Source organism: Anguilla rostrata, chromosome 16 (assembly GCF_018555375.3).
Source record: "Anguilla rostrata isolate EN2019 chromosome 16, ASM1855537v3, whole genome shotgun sequence".
NCBI lineage: Eukaryota > Metazoa > Chordata > Actinopteri > Anguilliformes > Anguillidae > Anguilla > Anguilla rostrata.
In genome coordinates, this window is record NC_057948.1 from 16,518,196 (window position 1) to 16,545,673 (window position 27,478).

Below are 27,478 nucleotides of genomic sequence, written 5' to 3' on the forward strand. Positions count from 1 at the left end.
AAATAAAATTCAGGCTGCAGGGTGTGATTGCATTTGAGAAATAATTTTTTTTATTATTTAAAAAATATCGGCTCAGTACATTTTGGCAATTTTATTATTGTTATTTTATTATTTTCACATATTTTAATTTATTTCTAAATGATTGTTTAATCTGCTAAACAGAATCCTCAACATTATATATGCATATGTGTGTATACATACTTTATATGCAGAGAAAGAGAGAGAAAGAGAATCCAACAGAGACTGAGAAAGCAAAAATAGTATCTGCAGAATTCTGTTGTAACTACTGAGGAAAAAACATACTTCAATTCATAACATATTCATTAATTGTTATTTTTTTAATTGGTATCTTTTGAATTCAGTCCGAGGGGACCAGACCCAACACCATTCTGTCAGGCCGGTCCAGGCGCAGAGAGAACAGAAGGTCAGAAGGTGTTTTAGACCCTGTGGTGAGTGCAGGTGTGAGTTAAGTCACATGACCTCAAAAATGAAATACAAAAAGCGAGGGTGCAGGACCACAGACTGTAAAGAGCCCTCATACTTTGAGTCCCAGCTTCAAAACAGCCCAAGAGCCCTTTCCATGATGCACCAGAGGAAGATGAAAGCACAGCAGGACAATTAGAAGGAGAGAGGAGGACACCTTGTACACCCCGCTACCGCTGCGCTTTACTAAATCTACCAACCGCAGTTCTCAACGGAGTGAACTCTTCTCCCAAGACCAACCATATCGCAGTCTCTGTTCTTCATCTTTCCCCTCTGCGTGTGTGTGTGTCATAGACAGGCACTCTCTCTCACACACAAGCACACACACACACACACACACACACACCAGACACACACACACATCCACACACGCACGCACGGGCTTCGCAGACCCACACACACACACACACACACACACAAAGTATCGTCTGGCTTTGCCCACTTCGTCTCTCGCACAGCCTGCGCCGCGCGCGTGTTTCTTTATCACAATCACAGGGCCCGGTTCGCCGCCGGCCCGCGATCGGAGCGACCGGTAAAAACCACGGAGCAACACACCGTGTGCTTAGCGATTTCTGACAAATTCGGACTGCCGGAATTACCGCCGTCTCTGATGTTGAGGGGGGGGTTGCTAATTTAGCCTTTAGCTCCGCGGTGCTGTAAATCATGCCGCCGCGGAAGAGAAATGTCAGAACACATGTTGCCGGGCGGTGCGTCTGAGCGGAAGATTCCTCTAATTGGGCGAACGGGGACTCGGCGCGGTCCCCCCGCTTCCCCCCTCTCCCGCCCGCTCTCTCTCTCTCTCTCTCTGCATGTTAACACGCGGCGCGGAGATGAAACAGACAACGCCGTCTCATCCAGGCTCCGCGCCATTATAGAACAGACGCGGCTAGGAGAGAGAGAGGTACGATGCACAGCTTCAATGAGAGCTTTATATAACTTTCTGTTTGGTTTCTGTTTTCCTTCTTCCTCCTTTGTTTATTTGGCTTCTCGCTATACATGCGGCTCGACTCGACTTCCTGTTCTGACAGCCATTATCTCTATTATCCAACTCTGTAACCACCAATATCCTCTGAAAATATTAAAGTTCTTGACTGTGTTTTTTTTTTTTTAAATGGACAGTTCGTGTGGTGACCTCACTCACATGGGGGTTGCATAGTGGTGGTGATTGAGGTGAGATGAGGTTCTGTTCATTGCCAAAAACATTGAGACCCTTTAAATATGGAAGAACTCCCAGTATTAAAATATCTCCAAGGCTTATATTGTTGCTTCGGGAGGTTGATTCAATCTACCTGCAAAGCACTATCTCCTTAACTTTGGCTGAAAGACAGGCGAGTGAAATGCGGTTGGCTACAGTGTAGTTCTGTGAGGTGGTGGCACCTCTCTCTCTGATTTCTGCGGGTTAATTGACCCGGACGAGGGGCAGGTGTGAGTACTATGGTGAGGTGATAGCACCTCACAGGTATTTGTCTGAGCTGATTGTCCCTGATGAGGGTCAGGTGTAGGAGGCCTATATGTAGCCCCTGATTTCTGGGGTTCAGCGCAGACTCATTGTTTGTCAGACTCTTAGTGTGTAGGGGTGTGAGAATCGGCAGAAGTTACCGTGTTGATCCTATCTGCCTGATTTGATCACCGTTTAGTTTCTTCTCGAGTTGGTTATCTCTCTGCGCTGTGGAGGACATTTTGCCCTCGTCTCTTTAGTTTTCTTTTTGTTTTCTACCCGCCGGGCTGCGAATATCCTTTTTCTTTGTAAGTGACCCCACTCTGTTTTTCTAGTGGGGTTTTTTTTGGGCAGCTACGCTGCGGCGGTGTTTAATTTCTTTTAGTTTTCTGAGCCCGCTGACAGAAGTTTCAGTGAGTGGAGAGAGCGATTACTTCGCTCTTTATTATTTGGTTTTTCCCCTTCCCTTTCTATCGCTCAGCGATTTGGTGGTTATCCCTCAGGGTTAACTTTTAGATCCCCTCGGTCCGCAATTGCGTCCCACCCTCCTCAACCGTGACAAGTTCATTATGCTCTAATGGTCTGATGACTGCACAGATCAGGTATGGAAAGAAGCAGTGAGCTGCAACATGCAGTTTAAAGAGTGTTTGCTTGTGTTCTCAGAAATTTATGGAGGATGTTGCAATGATGAGACAGGCCTACTAATATGATTTGGCCTTCCAAAGTTGGAAAAAAAAGAAAAACAACAGCTCTTCCCATTGTTTGAAAAGGGGTTTATAGAAGTCTTCTGTTCTTACCCAGCCATATGAGTTTGGCAGCAGCCAGAAAGAGCGTATTTTAAGAAAAAGAAAGTCAAAGACTCTCAAATACCACAAACGGGGGATGAACTCCTGTACCGAGAGTGAACATCCTTAACCACCTTTCTGCCATGCTAACGGCCTGAGCCCGGCGGCCCTTCTCACCAACACCCTCCCTGCTGCTCAAAAGGTGTCCAGTACTATTTGTGTACCTGCTGCGATCTACACGTGTGTGCCTGTTGCAATCTACACGCGTGTGGCTGCTACAATCTACACGCGTGTGTCTGCTCCGATCTGCACGCGTGTGGCTGCTTCAGTCTACACACGTGTGGCTGCTACAATCTACACGCGTGTGGCTGCTACAATCTACACGCGTGTGGCTGCTACAATCTACACGCGTGTGGCTGCTGCGATCTACACGCGTGTGGCTGCTACAATCTACACACGTGTGGTTGCTACAATCTACACGCATGTGTCTGCCGTGAGCAGCCGTCGCCAGGCGACCCGGCCCCCGGCTGCAGAGCCTCAGCCGGACGCGGCGGAAGCGGAGGAGACCTGGAACAAACCCGGGCGGGGATTCGGCACGCGCGCCTCGCGACTGGCTCCCGTCCAGCCGTGAAAAATGAATTTGCGCTCCCCTCCCGTAATTACATAAGTGCGCTCTCTCCTGTCCTGCGGGCCTCGCTACGTGCATTTTAATTAACACAATAAGTCACATCAATATTTCAGGAGGCCCTCTCTGCGAACCTTCTCCCGGTGCTTCCAATAACCGAATGACAATATTAGAGGCATTATTCCCCGGCTGTAATGAAGTGAACCCAACACTTCCCGCTCCCCGAATAAATTGCACAGGGACTCAGTCAGGTTTACCGCACAGACAGAAAATGTTCAGGTACATAAAGACCCATCAGCGAAATAAATACATTCATCATATTCACTCAATTAAAGACAAATGGACTGTGAAAATGGAAAGGAGTCAGTACGGAGACTTTGAGTTGCCTTCCTGTAAACCTGGTCTTTTAATACATACAAAAAAGATCAGACCCATTTTTTCTTTCTTTCTGAAGGAAACGGCTGAAGGAAAGTAGCTGGCTGTTTCCCTCACTCACTCAGTGAGTAACTGGTCACTGAGCACATGGCTGACAAATAAGAATGTCATAAAGGCCAGCGGAGTGGTCTCCTTCCTTCTTTATAAATCAGACCTCCGCAGTAAATAGACAGAAGGTCATATTTTTTTATTGATCAACACGAACGCCCCAAATGAATGTGCTGAAAATGAGAGCTACTGTATGCCCCAGGGAGCTGGACGGGACCCCGACATCCCCAGCTCTCCATCACTGTTAATCACCGGCCTGATGAGGCCGTTCCTATCTACAGCTCCCCCCATAACTCACAAGGCTCCTCCACCGGGAAAATCACATCATCTTCACCAACACTCCTTCCCCAATTCAGCGAGGAGGCCTAATTCATTTTGCCAAAATAAACTGTGCACTAACTAAATGCTCTATAAATTATAACCAGCTGCAGTGTAAAACTTTTTTTGCTTGACTTTTTTTTTTTTGCTCAACGCATACGAGCAAGTTTTTAAATTACGCTTTTTTGCTTCTTGTCCTGATAACTTTCCAGATTTCTGTCCACGTCGGAGATTAATGAGGTGCAAACTTTAAATATATGCTACGTGCAAGACAGAAAAATAATCAGAAACATTCCAAATTTAGTCCTTTAATTATCATTGACCCACTTTGATGTGCGGTCTTCTGATGAGGACTCGGCATAAAGCACATCAATGTAAATGAGTAAAAGGTCTCGAGTTATTTTTTACATTCTCTATAGGATTCAAATGAGACGGGCCTGCACCTGTCTCATCTGAATCTTCCTGCTGTTTTGGTTTTTGCGCCCCAGCTCCATCACACTGCAGGGTTTGAGTTTCTCTTTCTCCCCAATTTCAGTCTCCATAGACCGTATTTAACGGAAGACCTATTTATTATAAGAGACAGAGATTTTGCTTAGAGTGTACTCACATATTTGATACATACACAGCTACTGTTGCTTATTTTAGTGTTCACCTTGTGCTATTATTACAGTTTATAAAAAGAATAAACAGTAATACAGAAACAGGCTCATAAACATGTAATTACCCTCTGCAACCCTTTCCCTAATGGTCTTTATTTTGTTAATGTTTGGCGCAAGACGGGACTTAAAAACAAAATACTTTTTCCTCCCTTGCACCATGGACTCAAGTTTAGAAATAAAATCACCGTATTAATTCTTGGTTCTTCTGCTTCTGAAAGAAAACAACTTGTATTGTTCCCAGGGAAACAAGGACTTGACAGATTTACTTTTGTGGCAAACCGCAAGAGAAACTTCAAGATGCAAGAAGCTGAAATGGTACTTCAGAAAGGGCGGTTTCCAAAATAACAGGCCAGGTATTCAGCAAAGGCTCTAACTAAACATGGTTCTGGAAGTGCATGTGTGTCTTACCACACTGACTGCTTTGAAATTTCTTAGAACTACATAAGATAATGTGGCTCCCAGTTTTCACAGTGGAAAAACTTTCAAACTTTTCCTTCATTTTTTTTCTGTGCAATTTAGAATCTCAAGTTTTGCCTTTCAGGTTATTGTTGTGCCACCAGAACATGCCCAAGCAGCACTGCAACTGAAAGGTGGCCCCCACCCTCTGATACACTAGCCTGCAAGCCAGTGCATGATCCACACTGTACTACAGGAGGGCCAATGCTGCCTGCAGAACAGGCGCATCTCTCAGTTATTACAAACGGCGCAGGAGTCTTTGAGTTCCTCTTTGTGCTCCACTGGGAGATTGTAATGCAGTATAGTGAGGAACACTGGCCAAATAACACCTGCCCCTGGCAGGATAAGGTCAACTGTGTCCCACTGATGTAATGGAGTCCTAGGTCAGAGTCGGCTTAGGATAGATTTTTGGCTCAAAGGTGAAACTTCCAGAATGAAGGGACCAGCCTGCCTCGTGGTGAGGGCCTAAACTCAGCCCCTCAGGGGTGCCACGGAAGTCTCTACATAAAAACATCAGCTTCACCTTCATAGCCAGAAGGTTCATTACACTTCTATTTGTCGACTGCACTAACCACCATAAAGTCAGAAGGCCAGTATTAAAGGTGCGTGTTTCTCCGTAACTTGACTTTCTCATTGATTGAAATCAATCTCGTCTTTGCAGTCATAGTCGCAGCGGAGGCAGGTGAACCGGGGAAGAGAGTTTTAGAACGCTCAATCATTTTTTATGGCTTTTCGGTGTATTAAATTAACAATCTGCAATCAGACAAACAGCTGCGAATTTGATTGCGCAGTCGGTTCTGAATAAATCATTTGGAGCAAAGTGATCCGAGAGCCACTTCAGATAAGATGCGTTAAGGTTCACCGTTCCAGAAACAAAGTGCGGATGATTTCCAGTGGAAGGCACCGGCGTGCGGTGTCAGGCATTTGTCTTCCTTACGGAATAAATAAAACTGGGAAAACCGGGAGCGCTCAGGATTTTTTCCCTCTATAACATTATCTTATCTAATTAGCATGGCTGCAGCTCTTGCAGTATATATCAATTACTCCACACCCCATGGGACGACATTAGGTGTACCATCTGAAATAGTATCTTGGTTTAATTGGTGAAAGCGTGAATGCTGAAAAAAAACCTGTATTCATGTGCCAATGGATACCACCATTCAGTGAAACAATTTTCCTGGGTGTTGAACATGTCAAATTGCAAGACAGAAACTCTGAATTTAATTATGAATCAAGAACAAACAACTGAATCCACAAATAAGTTTATTATTATTATTTTTAAACAAGATCAGCAATCATAAAATAAAAGCAGTAACGTAGTATAGCAATAAATGGATTGAAATGTTCAGTGAATCGAGAGGTCAGTGCATGCAATCTCTGCAGTGAGGGGCCCCAATAGGTTTTCAACAGCACATGAACCACTCAGGTTAACCTGTGGGGCCTCTGTAATTATCTTTGGTTGTTTTTCAGCCATTTAAATGCCTTTTGCCAGCATCTGTCTGATATGTGGGGTAACCCGCAAAGCTGTGGTCCAGCTGATTAACCATAAAATTAGACTTTTATTGGGGATAAGAGTTTGAGTTGGTGAGAGGTTCGGCGAGCTCTCGGAAACGACCTTCGCACCGTTCTCCTTTTTTTTTCACGCTCCAAGTATCTCTAAAGTTACCAAAACCCCAGAGCTCTCCGCTAGTATTAAAGACTCATATTTTACCGCTCGCGATGCCCAGAATCTTGCTCCAGCATCTGCTCCGCTCGCAGCAGGTAGGGAAAAAAATCCATCACCTTCCCGTGGGGTTTGCATAATCTTCTGGAGGAGGTGAAGTGCGGCTGTTGGGCTATTTGTTGCCACGTCCTGGGACTCGCGCTGTCTCCTTGTGTTTGATATCTGACGATGTGTGCTCTAACTTCAGACGGCCGCTTGCCCGCCACTTTTTTTTTTTTTAATACAGCGTACTCTTTTTTCCCCCCTCTAAGCTTGCCGCTCGACCTCCCCCTTCCGCGCCCCGCCCCGAAGGGCCCGTCCTCCAGCTGGGCTTCAGCGAAGCTTAAGGTGACCCCCCTCCTGTCTGCGCACTCTCCGGTAGTTCATGCCGCCTGAATGTCAGCTGCCCGTCGGAGCTGGCGGCTAAGATACTGAGGGGATTTCTGGGTTACGCTGAGATCTAACGCGGGGTTGGCTCCCGTCGACTGTGACAGCCGCTCGCACATCTGAATAACCCAGGCTACGGTCTATCCGCACGCTGCTCTCTCTACTTTATTTCTGAAGTAGCCTACACTCTGTGTTGACCCAAAGATTTTATTGCAATGACAACAGTACTGTGTTGTAACTCTCCCATCAGACAACCATCCAGTAAAGATGGGCAAACCCTTATGGGGAGTGACGTTAATTTAGATTATTAGTAAATGTTAATTATTTTGGTGATTTACGGCTTTATATTTAAATGTAGCTATTAATCAAAATGATAAAAGTGAAAAGTTAAGGAAACGTGATACCAAAAAAAGGACAAGGGCTGAAGTGCATCATGTGCACACGTAAATGTTCTATTGGCACGCATCATCCACCATTTGCATAACTGGATGGAGATTCTATAGCGAGGTCTTGCAGCCCAGGGTCAGAAAAAGGATCTTAATCAGTACTGCTGGGAGGACCCTATGATGCGATGGCAGTGGAGGTGTCACCAGAACCTGCTCTGTCACACACAGGCCACGTGCGAGCTAACAGGGGAAGACCCCACAGAAATCACACAATGCCTTTCTTTTTTTTTTTTACCTCTTTCAAATTGTGGGATGGGATTCGCGCGTCGGGACGACAGCGGCACACATTTGAGAAATGCCGGCTCCATTCCTGTCTGACTGCAGAAGAGTTATGCCTGGGAGTGTCTAACCAGCTCCAGCCTTGTGGCAGAGGGCTCTCCGAGGACCGGCTGGCCATTTGTATTCTGCCTAAGGAAGTCGTTACAAGTGTGGACATTTTACTGACTCTATTGAGAGAGGGCTCAATAATTCTGCTGCCAGAGAGGTCTCCCTGCTGACTGAGAGCAGAAGCCATTTTAAAATAAACTGCTGCCAAGATCAATACTCTGCTCCTTCAGTCTCCCCATGACAAAAAACCCCAGTGTACACCTTTGTGAGTTTTTATTTGTTTTGAACGAAACGCCTCGGTACTCGTTCAGTTCAGCTATACAGTAATAACGAGCAACAGGACCTGGTCATTATGTCACGCCATTGCATCTCCCTTGCATACTTACAAATCCCCACTTACTCATTACAGGGTGCAACCCTGCCCCTGCACAAGCGCACACGCGCACACACATTCAAGAAAGTGCACAGCACATGCATATCTGTACCCACAATCCTATGACACCTGTATTTCAGGGGGGTGAATGGAGAACGTGGCAGGTCACTGCCAAAACTGATCGCTGAGTTATGTCCTCCAATTTAAACCCAGGGGAAAAGTGCTCATGCCACAGGAGTAAGCAGCAAACTAATGAGTGGAACATACGCCAAATGCAATTCAGATTAAGAGAATTTTCAACAATATAATAAAATGTTAATAACAGGAAATAGCACGAAAATATCATTCTGCCCTCTGACTTATCAATTTGTCAATTTGAAAATTTCAACCAAAGAGGTTTTGTGACTAAGCAGTGCCATGACAAAGTAGTTCTGCAGAAACACGTGGAAACCCATAAATCTGAGAAAAAATGTCTGCTATAATTTGACCAGGCCTGTGCCATTACAGTATGTATCCGCGAACACTGCATCTCCACATCTCACCTGGTTTACCCTTGATCTGTTAAAAAGGGTGTGTGGTTCCAAAGGCATGGAAATGGCAGCTAACGGCCTTCTGATGAATGTGCAGTAGCCACATATTTCCTTCTCCCTTAAATGTGTTTGTTGTTATTGATCAGTCTAAACAAAACCCGGCAAAACAGAGCAGGAGTCACCTTGATATAATTGTGTCAATCAATCATCCAGAAACTGGTGCTATTCTTTCCTGGCATTGCTATTAACATAAATGTTTTACGGCAAGAGGAAGATAAACCTGTAGAAGCCAGTTATTTACAGAATGGACCAACTCACAGTATCCCATTCACTCATTTTTCATGGTTGGCTGAAACTCGCATCAAAATTAATTCATATTAGAACTTATCAAATATTCATATTTTAAGCCCTCTACCAAGACCGCACATTACCAAAGTAGGCAGTAGGGAAACCTACCACAGAAAGTCAATCAAGAACAAAGGGCTAAAGAGCTCTGAGATTTCTTAAGTTTACCCTGCTAAATCCAAGAGCTAACATTAGCCCATATGTCAGGATGTGGGAGAAACTTATCAGTGTTGGGCCAATGTCTTAATCTCAAGACAAAATCGAGGAACTGTGGAAGAATACCAGGCTCATCTTGATTCAACAACCTGACATTGTCACGGTTTCTGTGCAGGTAGATCATTTTTCTGTGCCTGCACCGGCTCAGTGGTTAGCATTCCGATTAGCCACTCGGCTAATCGTTATTTTGGTGTGTGGGGACGATTAGTTCGAGCTTGCAGATTAGCCACTCGGCTAATCGTTATTTTTGGTTCCTGTGGGAGGATTGTTCCTGCTTGAACATTCCATGCATTCCTGCAGGGTTACCTCTGATCAGTTTCACCTGTGGGTTGCTCACATCTTCCGCTGATTACCAGCCACACCTGTGGCTGGGTATTTAAAGCGTCAGTAGGCAGTGGAACGGTGCTTGAGTGTAACGTGTTTTGCTCTAGCCAGTTCCCTGTCGTATTTCTGAGGAAGGTGTAAGGATTTTAAGAACAAAGAAATTTAAAAGAATTCTGACTTCAGTTTGTTTGTTTTATTTGGAGAAAGGTATTAGGACGGTATATGTCCAGATTCTGAGGCTGGCGGTTTTAAGGGGTTATTGTGTCGCCGTTGGGGCACAAACCTTTCTGCCTCTTACTAACCAGTTTCCCCCCTGGTTTTAGTTGGCCTCAGAACTTCTTCTGTTTGTTTTTTGAAAAGACATTTTCTTTCTCTCTGCTTCGGGTCAAAGTCGTTTTCTTTTCTTTTCCCTGTTCCTTTATTTTCTTTATATACTCCTTATTCCTCAGTTACCCGTTTAGGGGTTTATTCATTTTTTGGGATACGTCCCTTAGGAGTATAGCACCCCCTTATTTCGTCTCTCACGAGACTCAGTGGTTACTGGAGTGCCCCTTTAGTAACTTATAGATCCCCTGTTTGGTCGCGTCTGGTCTTCACACTTCCCCTCCCTCACAGACATGGTGTTTTGTGATGGATTTTATGTTGAGTTAACCCTATTCACACATCTTACACCCACATATTGTCCACTTCTAGACAGGAAATTTAAATTGTGGGCCTTTTTAAACTTCAGCATGTGTCCAGTCAAACTCAAAATAGCATTAACTAAAATAGCATTATGCCTGCTTTTTCAAATGGTTTTTGAGTGTGAATGGTTTTTACATTCTAACTAAATGAACATCACTCTCAACAGCACACAGTTCACATTCTAGTCCAATAGGGGGCACTAACAAGTTGAGGAGTTTTTGCTATTTGTTTTTAGTAACAACTGACACTTTGTACAGAATTTCACAACTTCTCTCTGAAGTAGCATGTTAATAGTAAGATTGTGATTGTGAAATAGCTTACTCCGTGTCCATATTCAAATTTTGAATTCAATTAAAAACTACAAAACATCAGGTACATCGGCATGCATTTTCCAAGCGATTTGCAATGGAATGGTAACATAATGCAATTTCAGTTATTACAATTCAATATCTAAATGGAAATGTTTCCAATGTTGTGACTATCCATATTCCATCATACCTTCATTACTACACAGACATTGTCCATTCCTTTAGATGCTATTATTCTTATAGCAGTGCCATCATATTATAATTTGAAAGTACACAATATATGTTTTTTTTGTAAATGGTCTGAGATTTCTTGATTTTGTTTGTCAGTTGGCTAAGTGGAAATAAATTTAGGTCTGCAGGTGTGTGAAAATTCTACCTAACTCCAAAAACATCCCAGTTTTCCTGCAGATTCAGGTGTGAACTAGCCAGCTTGACTTGCTGCCAGATTCTGTTACTTAATGTAAAATAGGTTAATTCCTGATTCACTCTTTCTTTTAATAGCAAAATTTAAATGAAAAAGCATCCAATGGATAGCCCTATAGAATATTGGCATTATAATTTATGGAATGCTGATTGATTATGATTGTCTGGTTATCATAACAGGCATCTCCTGTGTAAGACCACATTAATTTGACACATAAACTGATAAGGATTTCTTACTGTATATACTAAGACACACATAGGCTACATGTGGTGTTCTGTAATTACATAGTGACACCTGACTATTCAAATGTTTTCAATAAATCAATCGACTGGAAATGTAAAAATGTAAATTAATCAATTCCACTATTAAATGAATTAATTCAGATTAGAGTCCCCATCATCTTCTTTATGGTCTAGTTAAGTGGATTTACATCGACAGGGCTGCATTAACCAAATATCTTTGATGTTGAAAGATCGTGAAGATGTAAGGAGATCTGCAGAGTGATTCAGAGACAGAAGAAGCTGGTCTTGCAGTGGAAGGAGTGGAAGTGGAGTGGAAGCTGGCTGGCTGTACACTAAGAAGATGGTGACTTGGGGGGGTTAGTGGTTCTGGTGGGACTTGTCTTGGAACCAAGCTCAAAGCAGGTTGGCCTTTCCGGAGAATAAATCACCCGACTCCAACGCCGGCTCGACCCGACCCCTGATCCCCTGCACCGGCACGGTCCGACCCCGACCGCGCTCCGATCTGACCCGGGCCGACTCCGCCGCGTGCGCTAATACTCCACCGCCTCGCCACGCCGGCGTCCGGGAGCGCATTATCACACCGCCGCAGACATGATAGATGGATAGATAAAAATATGAGCTCCTCTGGCAATAAGAGCCCCAGCTCTTTGGCTGCACCAGGGGGCCAAGTTCAGAGTGGAAGCATTTCGGCCGAACTTAAGACTTAAGACCAACCCGCCGACGCCCGTGGAGATGGCCTTCGCCTTCACAGTCACCCCCTCCTACCTCAAACTGCCAACTCCCCATTTTCTTCACACCTAAAGAAAAAGACATACAAATAAATTTAATAAATAGATTTAAGTCCTTAAGAAAATAATTACCTTTGAAGAAGGAGGGGACAAACAGACAGCCATCACAATGCACACAAGAGTGCCATCTCCCCCACCCACTTCCCACTCGGTGGAATGAGAGGCACATACGAATGCTAACTGCCGGAGGGGGTGGGGTGTCTCCAGCGTGTGGGGCGTTGATGTGTTGGGGGAGTGAGGCACAGCGAGATGAGTAAACATGTGGATTTGGTGAGGACGGGGCCTCTTGTTTGATCACCCATCAGGTGTCAGTGGCATCCCAGACTCCAAAGACCAGGAAGAGCATCACCTCCTGTTTGTGCAGAGTGCTCCTCTTCAAAGGACCCAATGCATCTTTGCTGCCTGCGCATTTCTACAGAAAATGTATTTCAGCACAAACCTATAATAGTGGCTTCTTCAGAAATGTACTGGGTATAGTACAAATGCATCAGTGCTAATTTCTTTATCTCTACACAGTGTTTTTATAACGGGAAAGTATCCAACCTCAGTTTGCAATTATATCAAAGGACAGTTGGTGTCATTTACCTCAACAGCAATTAAAATATTCTGTGGCGAGATGATGTCTAATCTGAATCAAAATATCACGAATAAACACACAGATAGTGAAGATCTTTTATGTACCTTTTTCACTGGAGTGAAATATTTCCAAACGTGTTCAATTAGCTGTGCTTGAATTGCATATGAATTTTGAAAATACAACAGTCGTTAATTTTCTCCGCGCATACTCTTTCTCAGATCTGAGATATGGCTGTACATGCGTGGCGCTGGATACACGAGGCAACCCGCCCTCCTTATAATTAATGCCGTGAGCCAATCGGCTCACTTACATACATATTTTTGTTCGCGAGGCGCAGTTGGCCCTGCATCAATGCAAATTTGCGACACTAAGTTAAGAAGTTAACTTAAATGAGAGGGAAAGCGAGACGAATTCCCGCTCCGCGCTCGGAGATGGTAAATGTTAGCGCGCCTGCTGCATCGGACTCCGCGCCGCGTTGCCGTTATGAAAAATAGTCTGCTATTTTGGAACCCCCTGGCAGCCCCCGTGAATCACCAAGGCCCCCGAGCTCATCCATCTTTTGTCAGAGATGAAGCCAAACTCACGCCATCTCTGGAAGCTGCTAAAGAATGAGGAGGAACACGAGGAGGTAAAAATAAACCGCGGGAGCTTGGGTAACTACACAGATAAGTCACTTTACAGGTTGCCTGTACCGGCTTTCTAAAGTGGAGCTTTGTTGCTGCAACGGGAATGTTTTTTTTTCATCTGTTTTAGTGAAAATTGATATGCCGTTGTCCTCTGCTCAGAGTTAACAAGCAACTGTATAATTTGGTGAAAATCCTAAACTTACAGAAAGAGAACATATTTTTTAAAAAGCAATCTAAAACAGTGCCTCTGAAAAATTAACATACTGTTTAATTACAAATTACACTAGGAAGTTTCCCGAGCATATTTCCCTTTCACAGCTTTCAATATACACATCCTTGATGAAATAAAATGCTTTTATTGGCAAGAATCGACAAAAATAAGCAAAATTTACTCAAAACAACACATACATACACACACGCATGCACGGATGGGCACACACACACGCACACACACACACACACGCATACACACACACACACACACACACACACACACACACACACAAAGTCCTAATTTAACATATTTAAGGAGCTTGGTCATATTTAAGAAATCAATTCATGTTTCTTGGCAGAGGCTAAGAACTAAATATTTAGTTAAGTACTTGTGTTGCTAAAATCATAATCCCAGTTCATCGAATGCCACTGTAGCTGATGAGAGAAAGCAGGAAGTAGAGCTCATTAAACTCATATTGATATGATGAGTGTTCCGGAACCCTCAGTCAGATGCACTGCCTCTGATTCAGAAAAACCTTAGAAGCAGTTTTGCAAAAGGGTCATGATACCCAGTGCTCTTTAAGCCACTACGTTTGACCTCTGCATTCTGTTTGCAGATATTAAAATACTTTTGTTACAATATTAGATGTACTGGCTCACTTGTCTTCATTGATGATGTAACTGATGACAGCAGCAGCAGAATGAATAGGACAGGTGTTTGCGGGCTTTTCTTCATTATGGTGAGAATTCATCAGTCATAAACTGTCAAGGTCCTTCCTTAGCCAAATAGGACCTGTGCTCACCAGTACCCTCTTTCTTTTTAATGATGTTACAAACAGTTGATTTTGGTAAGTCTAAGGTTTGGCCTTTGTCTCCAACTGTTCTTTTTCTCAGCCTCATAATGGCTTCTGTGACTTTCATCGACACAACACTGGTTCTTATGCTGAAATACACCAATAATAGACTTCAAAGGCAACCAAAAGCCTAGAATCAAGATTAGATACCAATAGCTCTCTCATACCTCCACTAAAGCAATTGAACACACCTGACTAATCATAAACACCTGTGAAGCCATTTGTCCCGAACATTATGTCACCCTGAAATGGGCGGCTATGCACAAAAAGTGCTGATATGTCTACACGGTGAAACCAAAATGTATTAATGCACCCTTTAATAAAGGTTCAATCTGCAATTTAACCACATATAAATCTAAAATGATGGAGTACAGAAGTACAGAAAATATGACTTTGTCCCAAACAGACATATGGTGAATACAGTGGTCACTTACACATATATATACAGTGAGCGCCATAATGTTTGGGACAAATACATATTTTTTCGGCATAGAATGACTTTCTCAATTCACAGCTTACAATTTTTTTTTTTTTTTTGGCAGGGGGTTTTGGTAATTGGAATGTTTCAGAAGCTGGAAGATTACAGCATAAGTGTCACACCCAGGAATCAAACCCACAACCTCATGGTTGCCAGACCAGCACACTGCACAGCCGTGTGTAGCAGGCAAGGTCTCAGCAGCACCCTCTTGTGGTGGGTTCGCCCCGTCATAGCGGGGATTGGGAGAGGGTGAGGGCCACAGACAATATTCATGTACAGTAACACGTCCAGATTGCCTGTCAATCGGAAGCCCAGCAGACAAAAACGCCCGAGATGGCTTCTGAATGCATGAGGTCACATGATGATGAACGACTCCCTGCCAGAGATGAGAAGCGGGCGACACTGCTCGGAGCCAAAACCGCATCAAATGAGAAATTGACAGCAAACCCAACATTAGATAACGCCGCGAAAGTAGTCGTCGGAAATGTGCTGGCAGGTATTAGCTTATCTTTTTCCAAGTTCTCTCAAGACGCTTCGCCGGTTGAGCGTGCTGCACCTCCTGCGCTCTCTGTTCACAGAGACGTTTTGACATTTTACTCGAAATGGGAAACATGGGTGAGGCTGAACGCCGGGTAAGTACACACAGCGAAAGTCCCCCCATTAGTCTCTCTATCTTAAACGAGCTTCTTTCATTGGCCCCAAGGCTGTGGTTAAGCTGCAGTCTCAAACTGGTGATGCAGGCGCTTAACCTGCTCTTTCTCTTCACGCCGTTTGTTTTGTGGAAAGAAAAGCGGAGTGCGAAGCGCAATTAAATGAAAATGAGGAGGTGTGAACGGGTCAAACACCGGGGAGGAAGAGCAACGCGCATCACTGTAACAACCGTGCCTTTCCTGATGTGTGAGCCAGAAGAACCCACAGCAAAATCAGAGCAGAATGAAGGGACTGAAGCTAGTTTGCCTGAGATGGACGTTTCTCAAATATTAAAGTCAATATTAGCAATAATAGCCAGCAGCAAAAATCAAACACACGCTGTCTGTGAAATTATCTGATATTGAGATGTGAACATAAAGAATAAAAAATGTTGTAACCCCCTTCCCCCCCACCACCCACCCCCACCCCCAATCGCCCATTCCTGGGTCCTCATTCCCCGAATACTGCGAGGAGGCACCAAGGCGAGGCGGTTCCCCACTCGAGGAAGAGAGATATTATCGCACCGGCACACATCTGTGACTTTCATCCCGACTCGCTGCTTAATTGAGCGTCGAAAGCGACGGCTCTGTCGGAGAACGCGGCGGCCCGACCGACCGGCCCCCGCTTCCAGACGTGCGCTAAGTTTATCTTCGGCAAATAGATCGGCGGCGTTTTTAATATGTGTCTACTGTAATGGTCTCCTTCCCTCAGCACCCAGACCCATTTGGAGTTTTCTTTTTTTTCCTTTCCTGCTGCTGGGCAAGGCCATTTAATAGAATTTGAATTCCAATTTGACTCTCCTGCTTAGCTGCCTTAATTTGAAGGCGGCCCGCCCGTGCCCCCCAAAAGTCGATCGGAGTTCATTTGCGCGGGGCTGTTTTGCATCCTCTTTGTACTCACCGGCGCGTGGCACAGAATTTCAACTCAATAATAAAATAGCTTAGCGCGCCGTTCCCTTCAGGAGCGACAAAAACTACTCCTGTCTGAAGAGGAACTCTCTGACCCGTTTTATATCGTTTTGTTTTTTTTTTCTACCCAGCCGCCCCCGACCCCTTTCTCCACAATACATTTGCTTATGCTGTGCGGTGCTCGTTTTGTTTGTTTACAACACTGCTGGAGCAGCAGACTGAAGCCTGAACTTGAGGAATCTTTTGTGTCAACCCTAAAGCAAACGGCTATTGGTGTTTTCTTTTTCATGAGTGCTGAATCGGTGAGGTTTTGCAATTATTTCTGTCTTCTCATCCCGTAGTCTGTGTAGCCAAATATATATTTAATAGACATATTTTATATATAAAGTGCAATAATTGTAAGAACACCATTCATCTATCAGTGTGTAAGTATGAGTTGCAGTCTCTGGTATAAATACTTCAAAAACATGAATTGAAATGCACACTTATGTTCTTGGAGATGATTATATGATGGCCTGCATATTGTCCCTGCAGCAAGAGAAAAAAGAGAAGAAAAAATAGAACATTTCTGGTCTCAATGCAGTGATAAGGGTCACACATATGCTCTGGGGTTTAGTTACAAGTTAAAACTTTAATTAAGTTAAGTTTCCTTCAGGAGTTAATGAGTTACACATATGGACTATACCCAGAGTTACAGTGCTAATTGAAAGGCATAATTGATTATATGCATACACCCAGAATTTAAATGATGAATCATTACGGCATCAAATGCCTGGGCACTGCGTTATTACCCTAGAATCAACCGATTTATTCACAATTGGACCTACAGTACACTCAAGTTAAGCCAAACATTGTGATCCTCAGCTGTTTGAGCACATTTAGACATGGGTGTGTAAACAGTGCGTAAGTGAAGGGTAGCTGAGGTACATGCACGCGTTGGGCAGAGTGTGAGGGCAGGTCCCACGTTAGATGGAGATGACCGCACTCACAATCCTTTAGGCCATAGGCATTTTACCCACACAAAAGGTGGGATATTTAGTATTCAGTAACGAGCGAATGGGTTCAATTAAATGTTTTTTATTAAATACAGAATGCTTAATCTGTGATATAAATGTATAATTATGAATTAAAATTTACACTGCGTTGTCACTGTTCAAGTGCAGAATTATTTCCGTCAGCTGCTTCAGATTGTTGGATTATTGATCTGAATCACAGCAATTCCCCAGCCTCTTGTAAGATTAAAAAAACTAGCACTGCTATCATTGAATGTTTGGTGTCTCATTAAGATGAACTCCTTTTCCTAGGTGGCTTGTAGGTTCATTATTTAAATGATCCATTTGCCCTCAACACACAAGCCTTCTACAGGGAGTACCGGAAGAATGCACTCTCATCACACTGGTCAATTAGAAGCAAAAATGTGGGCAGAATGTTAATATATGAAGCGGCTATTTTTAACATATCAGGACCTGTATTCAGATGTGTGGTGCCAGCTCTATGAAGGCACCGAGCCCTCTTAATTTCACTAGTGATGTCATTTCAGTTTCTCACAATGAGAGTCTCCTCAGAGTTTACAGGTGTCAGGGCAGGGTTCTACAGTGCTCCCATTTTAGAAGCGATCGTTCCTGAAAATTGATGTGTGCTAACTGGAAAAATAGTTTAGGAGCACATCTGCTAATTGGGGTCCAAGAGTGTGCTCTGAATTTTTTTTTTTAACTGAAGAGAACATGTGCACCTTGGAAGAAATGTTAGAATCGAACCCTGCAGGGATACTAGGAATGCTGCATAAGTGGAATTCCTGTGCCAGTATTTTTGTCCGTGTGGACAGGGGTTAAACCTGAGCAAATGTACCTTTTCCAGCGCCTGTACGGAAGCACCTCTCTATATCGGAGAGGAGCAGGTGCGCACGGCCGGCCCGAACACCTGCTTTGAGAACACGCACAACTCTGACTTTACCCAAAACGCTTAAGCTTAAGCATGCATGCAGGTCTAAATAGGACATTTTAGCTCAGTGCTGCTACCTCTCCCGTTTACCGATAATGAACTCCGCTGTGTGTTCCAGAATACCACCCCCCCCCGTGCTCCTTCACCAGCCATCAATTACAGAGTAGTTACCTTCTGATTACAAAACATGAGTTTTTTTTTTTGTTGCTTCTTTCTTCATTGATATCTCCTCTCTCATCGAGTCTCTCCCTGTGGTGCACCCTTGTCTAACTCTTGCTCCATGTCAGCAAATGGTCATACACATGGTACTTGAATAGATTTACAAATATATTTCAGATGCACAATTTCAGTAATTATGCATGTATTTTTATGTAAGATATGGATAATGCAGTGTAAAACTACACATAGAATGAAATATGACCCAATTCTGTGGGACAGTGTTAGTAATGTTCCATTTTATGGTCATCTACCAAAAACATGCTTTGTTTTTTTTGTTTTTTACATTTTTCTCCTATTTGGAATGAATAAACTGTGAATAAGGCTGGTGACAAAGTGTGCGGTGACAAAGCAAGTGCAGCCTGGTAATGTTCAAAATTAAAATATCCATCAAAAAAACACATAGATTTTAATGTGGTGTTAGACTGCCAGACTCAAAATAGGCTTTCTAGCAGCAGTCGGGCCAGCTAAAAACAGGTGCTGTCCCCGCTAGCCAAGAAAGAGCCTGAATGAAGGAAACAAGGAGCGTGGGTGCCCCATCCTGAACCAGGCAAGAGAGCGAGGCTCTGATGGATAGCCATTACCAGCCACCCCTGATATATAGAGAATGCCCCTTACTGTGCCAGAGAGCATCCCTCACCAGACCAGCCAGCACATTCATTTGGGGGACTATTGGGGGTCAGATACACAGAGTGTGTAAGTACACAGTGTATTTACACACCAGTGTCAGTGTGACATGGTACCAGTGCTGGTTACTGTGCTCATTCGGGACAAGATACGACTTGCACAAATTACAATGGCCAAGGCCACTTTATCTTATGAGAAGCCTACACAAAATAGCTTGCGTGCATGCACTTGCGGGCACATGCACATGCACGCACACACACGCACACACAGACACACACACACACAAAGCAGTCCCATCCATGGCAGACTCTCCCTGTTAAAGTCAAAAACAGATAATAAAGCTAATTCACATATCAGACCAAAACAACAAGCAATTGTCAGTCAGCCTCAGCTGTGCATGCCTGGAGGAGAGCCTGCTCCTGTCCAATTGGCTGAGGGCTCACTTAGCTTTGGGAGACAGCAGGAAGCTGTGACAGTAGGCCAACTCTGAGAAGCCGCCCCCTCGGCTATTCCCCACCCCTCCCAGCTTCACAGTCAGACTTTAATCAAGAATGTGGTGACACTGAACCAAACCTGATGCTATTAAGAAACACTGTGAAACCTTTTTTAATCTGCTGCACGAATACGCAAATTCCAGTTTTTATCTCGATTCACGTACAATCACAATCATGTGTTTCATGATTAATCTCAATTTAACTTTGAGTTATCTCAAAGTGCTCGGCTCGACATTCTTGAATGAAAACCGATTATAAAATCCTGTTTGAAAGCTATTCTGCAGTGAAACAGGTGGAAAATAAAGCAAAGCTGTAACTCTCTGTGCCATAAAGCTCAGACAAAGGCCTAAATCAAGTGTTTAATTAACGGAGCCTGTGGAAATGAATGGAGGCTATTAACAAGTGGGTCCTTGAAAAGCCCTCTGGAAAATCACTCCAAAACACTTGATACCACTGGTCAGAGGAGCCGTGGCTGGCTCAACAGGGCGTAAAATTGGAAGTTGAAGAAGAGAAAGACTGCCGGTGCCTAATTTGAACAATAATGCAAACACACAATCACCAAATGCACTCCAACAGGAATGACAAAGAGACTTGCAAAAATGTAAATTATTAGTGAAACTTGTAGCATGGAAGGGTAAGCAATTAACGTCAGCAACTTTAGGAAAGTATCTGCTACTGCCGTATCGAATTGAGCCAAATCAAGTAATAACTGCTTGCGAAATGCACTGAGTAATTATAGACCCAGCCAAGCACACAGCGTGTCTACCATCAGCAAACCTTAAGACGGCAAAGGTGAAGATTACTGACTGGGTAAATTGAGGTATTTATTACAGAGGTCTGCACAAGTCCGATCATGGGATTTCTCAAAATATGTTAATAAACATTACGCGAAATATTTGTGAATCTCATTTTATTTGTGGAATGTTCATGCTATTTACCCCCATACTGCATGATATTCCTTTGTTTTCTGGGAGCGGTAACACACATGTACCGTATAGACCCATACTGTATATAAGCGTTAATCATTCGCCCTGCGAGACAGAAAAAAGGCTTACAGATACAGAGATGGACAGAAAGCACAAAAACACTCGGTGTGTTTTCTTTGAGTGAGTGAAGCGGAGAGAGAGCAGCACCATTACCCACATCATTAGCGCCATTGCGAGGCCTCAGCCCTTTCTCAGAACCTGGCCCTTTTTAAATAATTCTGGAGCTCTCCGGAAACACCACCATTAAATATCTTTTTCTTTTTTTAACCACTGGCCAGCTTCACAAAAGGAGTTGGCTTTTGAACTGCACACAGTGGAGAGGGGCGTACCGAGAGGGGGGTGGCGAGGCTTCCTTTTCTCCTCTCTCTCCGCTAGACGAGCAGAGGAGAGGGTAGGCGGGGTCTCTTAAGTGAACGCAGCATGAGGCCAATCAGCGTCCAGCGCAGCCACACAGCCCTGCTGATGGACCTGTTAAGTCCCTCCTCTTTGTCCCCAAGTTGAGTGATTGACTGACCAGCTGACTACGAAATGAATAACACAAAAACTCATAACAATAAAAACTGCTGCAATGGAACAATAACAGAGAAATTAACTGGTGATGTAATCAAATTTTTTATCAATAACTTTGATATTTACCTAATTCGTTAAAAATGAATGAAACACAATGTGTCATATTTCACAACTGAATACATTTATTGCATTATTTGTTCAATTACTCTGTTATGTTACTGGTTAATTTTGTTATTGACACATTCAACATTGTCATCAGTTCATTGCAGTATAGATTAGTTTTTGTCTTTTTTTTTGTTATTACATCGTAATACATTACCAACCAGTTAGAATGTCATCGTTAAATTTTTATTAATTGAATTCAAAATAATTGGTATTCATAATATTATTGGCCATGTATTACGTTTTTAGTAAAGCATTACGTTGCTATGTTTTATTATAATTACATTATTATGTTAGTATGTCTTCTATTTATAATCCTCATTGATAATAGATGGCCCTTACTGAGCATCTCAGAAGAGTAAAAAGGTGTCTAGGTCAGATATGACAGCAAAGTAGGTGCTATCAAAAATCTCATTGTGTTGTTAAGCTACCACTTCCATTTTGGTTCACCCACATGCCCATCCATGAGAAACTGTACCCGCGTCAAACACAGAAGAATCTTAATGTCTTTGGGCACTTTCACTGCAATTCAGCATTGGTGACCCAGAATTCTTCAGACGAGACATGCAAGAATTACACTATCATACAGAAACGGTATGGATATTTTTTAAAATGCCAATAGATTTCACTTATCAAACTGCCAATAAAGCCATGCAGAAGTATGTAGAGTCAGTACAGTACATAGGAGACAGAACAGGGAATTAGTGAAATATTGAAATAGTTTTTGGGGAAGAATAGATGGTGGATGCAGCTCTTTGGTGACTACGCTGGCTGTGGGTGAACACTGCCTGGACCCCCAGTGCAGCTGCAGTCTGGAAAAGCGTCTGCGCAGTCAGCTGCGTTTGGGAGACGGGCTGAATGACTGCTTAATGAGCCTCTAATGCCCCTGAGGGGAGACCCAGGGGAAGGGGGAGGGGTAACGCAGCCTGCACAGGCCGCCACACGTACACATACGCAAGTGCATACACACTTCCACACACATATGGACGCACTCTCACGCGTGCAAGTGAGCGCATGCACGCAAACACATGCGCACAAGCACGCGTATACGCACACACACTAGTAAGCTGTTTTGCTATTATTTTTTTGTTATTCATCGTATTTTATTTTCTTGATGCAATATTTCTGTATTGTATAAAAAGTTTTTTTTTCATGTTTGGAAGTCAACAGGTTAATCATCGCCTTGATTCATTCATTTCTCATTGCGTTTACATTGATGTTAAGGACATAATGTTGATTTAATTCTGGGGCATGAAGAAATTGCAGACAGTTTTGTGGAAAATATAATAACTGCCCTGTTCAAGGTGATCACAATCCTTACCCACCCACAGTCTGTGTAAAGAAAACAAATGCTCTCCAGCCTAGCCTTGTAGCACTGCCTGTGTGAAATCCACCATAGACAAAAGACCACAGAATGTTCTAGCAATGGAGCGGCTGATCGGGGGTTAAAGTTGGCTTTACACGCCAGGCTATCAAGGACACTTAAATAAACATTACCAGCAATGGATAGCTATGTTTGCGCAGAATATGAAAGAATTTATTTTATTTTTTGTGCTTTATTTATTCCTCCTCCTTCCCACGGGTGACGGGTTCTGGGTTTTGAATTCCTGGCTGGTGAGTGGGGCCCCAGTGGAGTCCCTTAAAGGTAAAACTCTTGTTTAAAAGGCCTCTGCTTTGTGTGGTCTCAGCCAAGGCTCTCCACGCAGAGACCCATACTCTCCTGACAGTTGTAAATTCCAATAAAAGCTTCACGCCAAAGTGAGCATTAGAGTTGTTCTGTGAAAGGGCAGGAGGTGTTACTGCATTTTCCTCTTTCCATTACTGCTACTCTCTCCCCCCCCTACAGACACGCACACACACACACGCACACACACATGCGCGCACACACACACGCACACACATGCATGCACACACACACCCCAAGCCCCTCACCCCAGCACTTAATGGCCTCCCTGTTCTCAGGTGAGTAAATGTGTACCCTACCATAAGAAATAAAGCGAACGCGGCAAACACAAAACACGGAGGCCCGACCCCGGGGGGGTTGAGGTGGGGGGAGGGAATAATGAAGCGCTATTATTACCCAGCATTCCCTGGGTCGGCCGCGGCCGGGCTCATTATGACTGAGGGGACCGGGAGGAGGGTTTAATGCGAGCTGGAGGATTTCAACCCCTTCGCAATGAGAGATTGCCTTGATAATGAATGGAGGGGCGCATATTGCTTTGGATTCCTCTGTAAAAATATTTGAGCAGCCTATTCAAACACCTCGTGGTCAGAGCGCGGAGGCCACGGAGCAGTTGTCGGGAATGGGCAATGAGGCTCTGGCTCAGATCTGGCTCAGACTGCCAGCCAGTTTGGTGTCTTTTTGTCATTAGCTGCCAAACAGGCTTTGAATGAAAGGAGGGAAGCTATTGATAATTCATTGTATCATCTGTTTCCCCCTCTCCGCACATGCCAAAAAAAGAGAAAAAAAAGTGCCCCACTGTTTCTCATCAGATACTTGGGGTCGGAAACATAATGCGCTTCACCAAAGGGGAGGATGGGAACGGAGGACAAAGGCGGGCCTGTGAAACCGACAGGTTTATTCACACTCTTTCCATACTTCCTCCGCAAACCCAAGCTGACCCGGACAGGGGACGATGCCGCGGTCATCATCGTAACCGCGCTAATGCTCACCGGTGCTCCCTGCTCCTGCTTATGGAACTCTGAGGCTGGAGCATGAATTGTGCATGAGGCCCTCTGGCGTGGCCTGCTCTGCCTGTTAGCCTCTTTCTGCTCCAGCGCTGAGCTCACTCTGCTTCCCAGCAACATGGAGCTGCCTCAGCTCTGCCTGAAGGACCCTCCCATTAATGTGCTCAGTTCCAGGCGCAGTAATTATTTTTTTATTCTTCTTCTTTTATTATTAGTATTATTATTATTATTATTATTATTATTATTAGGAGTAGTAGTAGTTTTGCAGCAGTAGCAGTAGTCCAATAGTTTTGGAAGTGAACCCACACTACTCCAATAAGAAAGCATTATTAAAATTAGTATTATGATGATTAAGATTATTATATGCTGAATGTTTTTGTTGTTGATGATGGTGATAATATTATTAATATTTTTTAAAGAAGAACAGTAAAACACATATTGTACAGGTACAGGAGCAATGTAGAATGTAATTAAAGTTACAGTTGCATGCCTTAAAGTGACATTTGAGCTGCACATTTATATTTTTAAAATATCACAAGTAGTTTTGTTGCCAAATGTTAAACTGAATTCAAAACATTCCCAGTGGTCATGCTATTGCAGGATACTGCATTTTTTATGCAGAGACAAAGAGCCAAAATGCAGATAAATGTAAATATTCTGAGGTCTTTTTTAAAGATTATAACTGGTGATGACCCAGACTTGAACCAAAGTAAAATAACTGAATAAAGGGAAAGTTTGGGAAAAGGGAAAACACAGATTTTGAAATGTCCATAACTGAAGAAAGGGAAAGTTTGCTCCATAAATGTTAGGGGCAGCTATGTTTGATTGAGACTAGGGAAAAATATCTTCATTGTTAAATAAAATCTCCACCTATATCTGATGGAGTGCTCCTGGCATCGCGAGCCAGCCATCCTACCAGCGCGTCAGACGTTCCTCACATCCCCCGTCGTGTCCTTAAAACGTAGCGTCTTAGACGGGGTGCAGGGCCGCGTATGGAAACATACTTTCATCTCAATAATTCATCAGCGGGGAGGGATGCTGAATAATTGAACTGGACTAGGAGGCTTTTCAGCGCGGTGGCGTTTCTAGCACTGCTGGGGTTTCTCTGGGCATCCTTGCCCAGTGCATTACAGAAAAACTAAAACCCTTAGAAATAAATCAGCCGCCTTTCTTTCTACGCCACATTCACTGATCAGTTACTCAGCCGAAGCCTGGGCCTGGGTGGAGGGAGCCGCCCCCAGTGCCTCGCCTTGCCCACTTCACTGCGCCTTTGCATTTCTACCTGGTCTGATCCCTTGGCCTCAACAGCGATTCGTATCCCTGAGAGTGACACTAATGCCCTCACTGGGGTGCATTGCTCTGCATAAGAGTGTCAGCCAAATCATTGTAATGTAATATAATGTCACGCCCCTCCATATTTGCCTATTTATAAGATGCTTTGAATAGAATTGTTTCGTCTTTAAAGGCAGCAAGATAATATTTACGGTAGTAACAGTACAAAACTGGCCATCTGGTAAATCTAGAGCAAGATGGTGGTCAGTCATATTGTTTGGGAAGTGAGATTTAAGAATTTAAAAATTCTGAATCCAGCTGTTCCAGTCAATGTCCTTGTTAAAATGTTCAGAACTCTGAAAACTGAACACAAGTGGTACTACGTGCTTGAACCCCTCACTTAACTTCCATATGAAATACATTTCCCTTGATTTTATTTAATAATTAGTATTGAAAATGACAATTATCAATTTGAATGGCCAAATTTGTTGAAAGGTTAGTCTACAGTAACCTGGTGGAATCAACCAACAAGTCAAAACAAACTTTGTGTCAGGTCAACTATTGAATACGTCAACAAAGATGGAAATACACTCCTGCTCTTAACAACAAATGTGATGGTCGTAAATTCAAGCTGTCAGACCTGAACGATCCATTCCAAATAGATGGTAGGACTGTCAGTTGATGATTTCAATCGAATGCCATAGACTGGCATTCAAACTTAAAATGGGAAAAAGGAAACCTTGTGACGACCTGTGGCCACGCTGGGCCCAGACACCTCATAAATAGCTTTGTGTTCAGGTGTCTCTTCAGAAACACACTCTGCAGGAGGTGGGACCCATAGATTGTATACCCATATTAGGGTATCAGCATGAGTTTAAATTGCCCCAATGACATTCCCTTTGATATTTGTGAAGTGGTGAACAGGCAACATTCTTATTTAGAAACAATTTAATATTGTATGGACGTTGAACAAGTTTATCCTATCCAATCACATTTTTTCTCTAAAATAATCCAAACGCTAGCTATCCAACAACATCCAAAAAGGGGCTGGCGTGAGTAGAGATTTATGTTCTACAGCAGATGTCTGATTCTACTTATCAAGGCTTTGATTGAAGACCATGATTGGTCAACTAGCAGAATCAGTTGTCTTAGTGCTAGGCTAAAACAAAATTCTGCCCCCACACTGGGCCTTTTTGGCTAAGATTGGACATTCCTGCTCCTGAGAATCTGTGGCAAAATACCCCCTCTGTGGTACCTATCAGACATTCTGATTATGAACACTGCAAAGCCAAGGTTGAATATTATATTACAATGCTTCATGAGCAAAGCTCCGCAGGATGTGTATTAAAAGACAAGACGGATAAGCGTAATCCAGCCCGTCCACTTTATCAGCAGCGATATCATTATGACAATCAACACGTCTGAGGCTAGATCCAATTTTCAAGGAAAACCAATTTAGTCTTGATGCTTTAACTTGACCGACATCAGTACTTGAAGTGTACAGCAACACCCTTACTCTGGAAAGAAATTCAGCTTTCATGTGAATGTTTCGTCATTCGATGAATGATTAGCAGGAATCAACTGACATACACCTGGATTTTCTCTGTCAGTCAAGACTAAAAATACACACCACAGCACAGAGGACCCAAACCATGGCACAGAAACAAGAGACCACAGCACATAAAACACAGGCAGCAGGACAGAGATCACCGACCACAGCACAGACCAGAATAAAAAAACACATGCGTACAGTACAGTACCACAGTATTGAGTCCTCAGAACCTGTGACTGCTAAAGTCTAAAGACGTCTGTAACGCCTGGAGTGAGTCTGATAAAATGGGGGGGGGGGGGGGGGTCATGGGGGTGTGTACTGGGTAATCAATGTAGATCATC